Source organism: Lontra canadensis, unplaced genomic scaffold (genome assembly GCF_010015895.1).
Source record: "Lontra canadensis isolate GAN:19392208 unplaced genomic scaffold, GSC_riverotter_1.0 scaffold142, whole genome shotgun sequence".
NCBI classification, from domain to species: domain Eukaryota; kingdom Metazoa; phylum Chordata; class Mammalia; order Carnivora; family Mustelidae; genus Lontra; species Lontra canadensis.
The window spans coordinates 1,268,954-1,277,296 of record NW_022631136.1 but is presented as its reverse complement, the minus strand read 5'-3'; positions in this window follow the sequence as shown (position 1 = coordinate 1,277,296).

The following is an 8,343-nucleotide window of genomic DNA, read 5'->3' as shown; positions in this document are numbered from 1 at the left end:
TTCCTCATCTGAAAAATGGGGTTGTTTGAGAGGCTCAAGTAATTATAATGTATGTGAAAATGTTTTTAAAGGAGAAAGCATGGTACCTTTTAAGATGATGATTCCTCCAAACCCATGCTTAGGCGTCCTAACTTTGCGATCTTCTACCAAGCAATCTGTTTCCTTTTGTAACCTTAGGATCTTCACTTAACAAGTTTTACCCTCAAGATGTTTTTTAAAATCGCCCTCTGAACTTTCCTCACACCTTGTTCTGCCAAATTTGTTGCCTCTGTTTGGAGCTTGTTTCCCCAGGTTGAGAGGTCCTTTAGGTCTTAGTTTCCCCCTCTTTGGATGTCTTACTTAAACCAAGATGCTTTAAAACCGTTGCTAGTTTCGTAGATAGTGAAGGAGGGCAAGGAAGGAGTGGAGCAACTCTCCAGTCACCTAATTTCATTATCCTCTTCAAACCAAGGTGTTGAAGTCAGGACAAAGAAAAATGTTAGGGCTGCTGCTGTTCTCAACCTTCTGAGGGATAAGTCTCACAAATACTTCAGTTCTTGCCCTGAAGGTGGTCACAACAAAGGGGTAAATGATCTTTAGGTTGTTTTGTTGTTGTTTTAAAGATTTTATTTATTTATTTTACAGAGAGAGACAGCCAGAGAGGGAACAAAGCAGGGGGAGTGGGAGAGGGAGAAGCAGGCTTCCCGCTGAGCAGGGAACCCAATGTGAGGCTTGATCCCAGGCCAGGACTCTCTGATCCTGACGGATCCTGACCCGAGGGGAAGGCAGACGCCTAACGACTGAGCCATCCAGGCGCCCCATCTTTACGTTTAAATATAGACTCAAAAGAGAAGTTAATCTTTTGACTTGATGCAGGCAACAGCAATTTACAGGTTAAAGTCCTTGTTTCATTTTAATCAAGAAGGGGGATCATTTACAAAGTATGGTGACTTCTCTAGCCAAGGGAGCCTAAGCTGGACTCAGAACCTTCTCAGTCCTTGGACTCTGCCACTTAACAGTTTTGTGTGGGACTAACTTCTCTGTGCCTCGATTTCTTTTGTAAAGCATGTAAAGGATCTATGCCAACAGGAGGTCATAAAGCACCATATAAATATATAGGTTTAAATTAAGTGCTTTGTAGGAAAAGGTTATTTGCCCAAAATAAAGTAGACTGCTATGAAGTACGCAATTCAATAATACTCATGAAATATCTCATCCTGGTAGATAGTGAATAATAAACTAAGGGAATGAATTCAAAGAAATTATTGTCCCTGACAACAGAGGGATAAACATGACTCCTTAATTTAAGGATATTTAAATAGTTAAGGATACTGTTGATACTTTTTTTTTTTTAATTAGGGTATTAGCTCAAACTTTGTCTTTAGAAAAACCTGCGTGTGCCAACAAGAGGATAAAGTCCTCACCCTTAGGGATTTCTAAGCTGATTTCTCAGAGGCATCCTGGGAGGTTATGGAGAAACCAGGGCCCCAGTGGGTAGAGTCCATCAGCTTGTGTAAGACTTTAGGGATCTGAAACACAGAAGGTTCCACAGTCACAAAGCTTGAAAAGCTGTTTAGCGTCTTGGGTTCTTTGGGAGGTAAGTCACAGGGGCCTGAGCTATTATTGTCTCTCAAATTTATGTCTCCTTGATGCCACTACCCCACACTTGGGAACCACACAGGTATGAGTCACTTTCTGCTACTTAATCCAGTAGCTGACCTTCGGATATGTTGACTCCTAAGAATTTAAGGTTACATATATGAGAGTAAGGTTGAAGTACATGGATAAAATATAAAGCCTATGAATCCAAAAAGACTGCCTACTTTTACCACATGTATTAAGGTCCCAATAGGAAAACAGACAACATGCTCAAAATAATGAAGGGCTGATTTTAAAAAGTATGGGCAAAGGACAGGTCAGTAACTGGAGGTGAGTAAGAGCCTTAGGCCTGAAAAGACAAAGGGAGATAGCGGGTATTTGGAATTGGAAGGAAAGGCTGCACTGAGAGGAGCAGTGACCTTTAATCAGAGGATACTTGAGAAATCCATATACTGATTCCGGTTTTTTCTCTCCCTCCTCTCCTTCCAGAGGCCCCTGTTGGTGGAATCAAAGTAGAAGCCAAAGTGCAGGGAGCCCATTGATGAACTTCATGCAGGTTAGTTCCCAGGATAGAGAAAAAGATATAGAGGGAGGAGTATGATCTGGAAGGAAAGACAGAAGCTATCCAGCATACCTAGAGCTGAAGACTGCATCCATTTTCTGCAAGAGGGCTTATCTTTGACTCTCCTTGGTCAAGTATTGCTGGCCAGCAACTTTGTGGAGATGCATCCTGAATCAGTTTTGGAGCAAAACTGACTTTAAGGAGTTTGCAAAAAAGCTGCTTGAAGTTACATCACTGCAGTTTCTTAACCTGCCCAAAGTCAAGTAAGATCACATTCCAATGAAAGGATAAACTACAGCAGAACACCAAAAACTATGTAGAAACTGTAGTTTTAGAAAGAACATTTTTTTTTTTTAAAGCTGAGGGGCTCTGGATAGTCACAACCTGTTTTTTTTTTTTTTTTAATCTATAGTCTGAAGATAATACATACCTTGCAAGATAGGTATGTTAGTGTATATTTGAAAGGCCTAGCTCAATGCCAGACATGTAACAAAACTTTACTGCATAGAGAGGTACCTGGCTGGCTCAGTCAGTAGAGCATGTGACTCTTGATCTCAGGTCATGAGTTCAAGTCCCACATTAGGTGAAAAGCTTACTTAAACAAAAATACCCCTTTAGGCATAGAAGCTACTGTTATTATTTATAATATTGGCTTCTCAAATATCACTTTCCTTTACAGTAAGAACTTCTTCAACCTTTAGGACTGGCTACATTAGCAGAGTGCAGCTCCACACCTTATTCAGGGGTCCTTTACAGTCTTCTTCTTAAAAAAACATTAAAAAAAAAAAGATTTTATTTATTTGAGAGAGAGCAAAAGTGAGAAAGATCACAGAGGGAGATGGAGAAGCAGACTCACCGCTGAGCGGACAGCCTGTCATGGGGCTCAATCCCGGGACCCTGGGATCATGACCTGAGCCGAAGGCAGACTCTTAACAGACTGAGCCACCCAAGTACTCCTCCAAAACATTTTTATAACACATATATTTAAAGTGTCTACTGGAGGGGCACCTGGGTGGCTCAGTCCGTTAAGCGGCTACCTTCGGGTCAGGTCATGATCCCAGGGTCCTGGGATCAAGCCCCACATCCGGCTCCCTGCTCAGCAGAGAGCCTGCTTCTCCCTCTCCTTCTGCCTGCCACTCTACTTGTGCTCTCTATCTCTCTGTAAAAAAAATAATAAAGTGTCTACTGGACATTCCCAGTTACCTAGTTCCATTTTTTTTAGGTATCCCCTGTAGTCTTAACAGACTTAATCTATAACCTATCAGATATTGTACACAAACCCTACACAGGTCTGTGGTTATCACTAAGTTGCTCCCATTTCAACCTTCTCTTGTATTTTCTACCTACTGATTTCTTTGGAGTAAAGGGCTCATTTTCACAGAGGAAATCTTAGGAAAGTTGCCCTCATTCATGTTTCTTTCCCATCGTTTAAGAAGATCACCCTTCAGAGAACTCTAAGTTCCTATCTCCCCACTCCCTTCCAACTTTCCCACATTCCTAATGATTTCTCTCACTACGATTTTAATAAGACTTTTAGTTGTTTCTCAAGCCTCCTCAAGTCCTTGCTCTTTTTCTCTTTTCTTTGCCTGTTCTTTTTCTCTCAGGAGAACAAAAGACCATATATGCATTTATGAGGTACTCTGTCAGATGTACCTTAAAATTAATATGTATACTGGATTTTTTTATTATATGTATTTACCAAAAAGCAATTATCTATATGCAGCCTAGTACATGGTAAGCGTTCAATTTCCTAAATACTGACCTGGGAGATTCTAGTTGCTGAACACAGATGCTTATATGTCCTTGACTTTGGTAATACTGTCCTTTACTTAAGAAAGGCATCCTTACTGCAAGTGGAGCAGCTTTTGAGAACACTATACCCTGGATGGGGATCCCGTCTAGTCAGCTAGATGGGTCTCTTCAGTCCTGGGTATCAGTGGTGTTTGTGCTACCACCACACTGCTATTCGTATTTACTTAATAAATGTATGCTGCATTGGACTGAGATAGCAACGGGCACCTTATTAACTAAGAATAGTTGAGAAGCCAGCAAAGCAAATCAATTTCCAACCCTCCCTGAACCTGATGTCCCGTCCCCTCCCCCCAACCCATATCTTAGCATTGATTTTACTCCCACACAAGGCACAGAATCATTTCCTTCAGCTACTGGGCTCTTCTCCTGGTTGTCTGCTTTTAGGGAAGGGAGTGGGGGATGACAAAAGGGAGGAAGATGTAAATCTAACAAACCAGTCAAAAGCTCTTTCCATTCTCCCTTCAGTCCTTATCTCCACTTGCTCTGCCTATTATGAATACTACCTAAGGAGGAGCTAGGATAAGGAAAATGCAGAGGGTGGGAATGGGTTAGAAGAGACCACAACAGAGGAAAGAAGACACCCCCCCACACACACATGCAACCCTACCCCTGCTCCACCATCATTAACTCAGCCAGACAGAAAACTTCCTATTGAGATTTACCTGTGATCAGGGACTAGGTAGCAATTTTTGCCCAGGAGATGGAAAAAACTTTCAATGACACTCTGAAATGGTATGACTTTGACATTTTTATTAAGAAATATCTTTATTTTAAATGATAGTACAAAAACTGTATATATAATATAGATCTGTATGTGTATATACACACAAATGATCACCCACACACACATACACACACACCCTTCCTCATCAAACTCAAATCTTATTAAAATCCTAAATAAAAAAAGAGAAGTATATTTGTTTTCCTAAAACATACTGTACATAAAGCTGTCAGAAAACCTGAAAAACTGAGGACATTTTGAGAAGAATCTAGGCACCCCCACCCACCCTCTTTTTCTCCGCCAACATAAATGGCCTTGGTAGGAGGACAGGCTACAGGACAAAGCCAGAGAAGGGAGCTGCAATCATTATTGTTGGCCAAGTGAGATGCCTAAAACCAACTAGGAAGCACAGGATATAGGGTATGACCTAGATTAATTCTCAGAAACAAACCACTTCAGAATAAACAGAAAATACATGTAATAGGGAAGGAGGGGAGTGGAAAGAGGAAAGACAAGGCCCATAGATTAGAAATGACCTACTAATTAAGTTCTAGTGCCTGGGAAAGACTCAATGAGATAAGAACAATGGGGTCACAGAAGCAGTAGTAGTTTAGAAGGGAAAGTAGGGGAGAGAGATAGGGAATCACAATTTCCTGCCATTAGCCAGCCAAATTGCTACTGTACAGTCTAGGAATGTCACCCCACCCACTAAGCCTAGAGAGTTTCCCCCCAAAAAAAAAAAAAAAAAAAAAAAGCACCAGAGGCTCAAAGATACTTAATTCAAATTCATATCCTTCTTACTCCTGTTCTCATATTAAATATATTGGGATAGGAAATAGAGTACTAACTCGGAAAATATTCATCACATAAAATGGAGATAGATAAGAGCCGGGAACAGGATACAGGCAGTGCTGACATATAGTTCATTCTAAAAGCTCCTTTCCTGGCCATACAGAGATGTCTGCACAAGGAGGCCATTCTCCAATAAATTTGGATAAAAACTGACTTCTACTCAATATTCAACTTCTGAGAAGAGTTCACTATATGCCTGAAATCTTCTAGCTCTGGAAGTCCATATGATGTTTGTTAGGAGAGAGCCATACAAGCTTTTTCAAAATGATTTCTCAAAAGGATAAGATTTCTAAACTGGGAAAGCAGATGTACAGAATGCCCGCTCCTTGTGCCATGACCCCTTTATCTAAGGTTTCTTTCCTGTTCAGAGGTGTAAGAGATCTTACAAGTGCCAGTGAAAACAGCTGCCATAGGAGTGGAAAGGAGGCTTGCTCTGTGGAAGGGCAGCTCTGTCTTCACCCCTGACACTGCTCTGAACTGTTTAGCTTATATGATGTCATCACACCATATGCTAAACAAGTCTCTGTAAAGCCAGACACTGGTTCTCCCCGAGGTTTACTACTCAGGTTTCTCATTACACCAGGTTCAAGCATACCTCTCAGAGAAGGGCCGGAGTAGAGCTTTTTCTTCCTCAGCCCCCTTAGTGAAGCCACAGGAACCCTCTTCAATGTGTTTAACGGAATGAAAATATTTCCAGGTTATGCCAAGTATTTTAAAGCTGAACCTCAAATAAACAAAAAGTGGGAAGATCCATATGTATTTATAAATGTACATACCAATATGCACCCAGCAAATGCGTACTAAAAATGCCCTGATCACACAATACCTAACTTTGACTGTAGGGCCCTCTGGTAAATTCATTTCTTTTATATCAATATAAAGAAAGAAAGAAATTTGGTATGCCATAGATTTCTAACATTACTGAGCAGATACAAAAATTTTAATAATGCCATGGTAAGGCTGAAGAAGGGGGAAAGGCAAGGCCAAAAATAACTACACATGGATCTGACAGGAAAAAAAGAACATCTTTTAAGGCACTGAGTTCAAAACATAGAAAACCTAAAGTCAAGTTCTCCCATATCTCCAGTAAGAAACCTCAACTCTGGCATTACAATTAAGAGATCCCACAGAGGTAGTGACAGGAAGGGAATTGTACATTTATATATTTATAAGTAACTTCCCTGAAGCTAGGAATAAGAAAAGAAATATTAAGACTTCTTTCTTTTTCTTTTTTCAGAGAAGGCTTAAAACCAAAATGCAAATGTAGAATCTAAAATTCATAAATTAATACTGATATTGTTAAAGCAGCTTTATTTTAAAGTAGGCAATATCCTAGGTTCCAAGTTTCTTCTGCTTAAGTACCAAGTCTGAACCACCTGTCTGTTAATTGATTCTCTGTAATCCAATCTTGCCAACACAACAGTTGGGATCTAGCAACATTTTCCCAACTTCCATTGCTGATCCTGAAAGATGCAAATCATAAAATGTTATTGCCGTTAATGCATTTCATCTTTAATTTCTATCTACTTCAAGGGATCCGGACCTGCCATTTTCTCCATGGCAATACAACTGGAGATCAAATCCTATTTCCCTTCTCTGGGATGATAAAAGGTGTATTTCAAGTAAATAACAACAAATACCTTTTTGCTACTCTTCCCTTTCCAGACATTTCTCTTTTCTCTTTCCCTATCCCAACTCCCTATCTCAGAGACCCCATCATCAAAAATGACTTGGGCTGTATTAGAGATTTTTCTAGGTGAGGGTGACAGCCTCCTACAGAAAGAGAATGATAAGTATTTCTGAAGTTCCCCCAAACAGTAGGAACTCTGTATGCTCAGCAGGGAGTGTTGGATGGCAACTCATGGCCCTGGTCAGAAGCTATCCCAGAGAGACAAGTAGCTGGGCCTGGCTATCCTCTGCAGAGTTAATCTCCACTCCCTTAACAGGAAAGAGGGGAAAAAAAGGAATTAAAGTCAATATATAAACAAAGAAAATAAACCAAACACATCTAAAATCTCACTTGGTCCATCTGTCTCTATGGTTAGGCTAAAGCTCCGAAAAGGCACACAATAGCAGCTTATTGTTAGCATCTGGTTCACAAAGGGAGTCAGAAAAAAGAAAAACATTGCAAGCCGAAAAAGGACAACTTGACAGAAAATGGCACAATTTCACCCTAGCCCTTACCTGGGCTTCTCGTCTTCCCCCCAAACCAAGAGTAATCTCTCAAGCCTATGGAGAAAACCTAGTGGTGGTTTTCTCCTAGTGGTGGCCAATGGCCAGGATTAATTTCAAACTGGTATTTTTGCCTATAAGCCTCTAATAACCAATTCTGTTTGTCAAATTTGGTTTGGCGAGTTATGTTTTAGGTCTATTTTGAGTCCCAAGTGATTCTGCACCTCTGGAAAACTGCAGCAAATTACTTCACTAATCAAGATAAATAGAACCATGTGAACTGTCAAGTTTTACTCCAAATTAAAAATATATGTTTTCCCCATGATTGCTAATTAAGAAAACCGTATTCTAAACAGTCATTCAAATGTTTACTTGGCACATCCTCTGGTTTCTTCTTCTCATTTACAATAAAGCAAGAGAGCAGGTCTAGAATGATGGGGGCCCAATGTCAAAGGCAGCAACTTCTGTAATGTAACTTCTCCACAACCGCTCTCTCTCCATCCATAACCCCTCCTTCTGAAAAAACTCCAAACTGGTGCACAAAGAAAACCCAGCAATGAAACACTTTACAAAAGCATCTAAGAAAAGGGAGCAGGCACAGTGGTAGAGAACGGAGTCAGGCAGATGAAGTTATTGAGCCAGAATT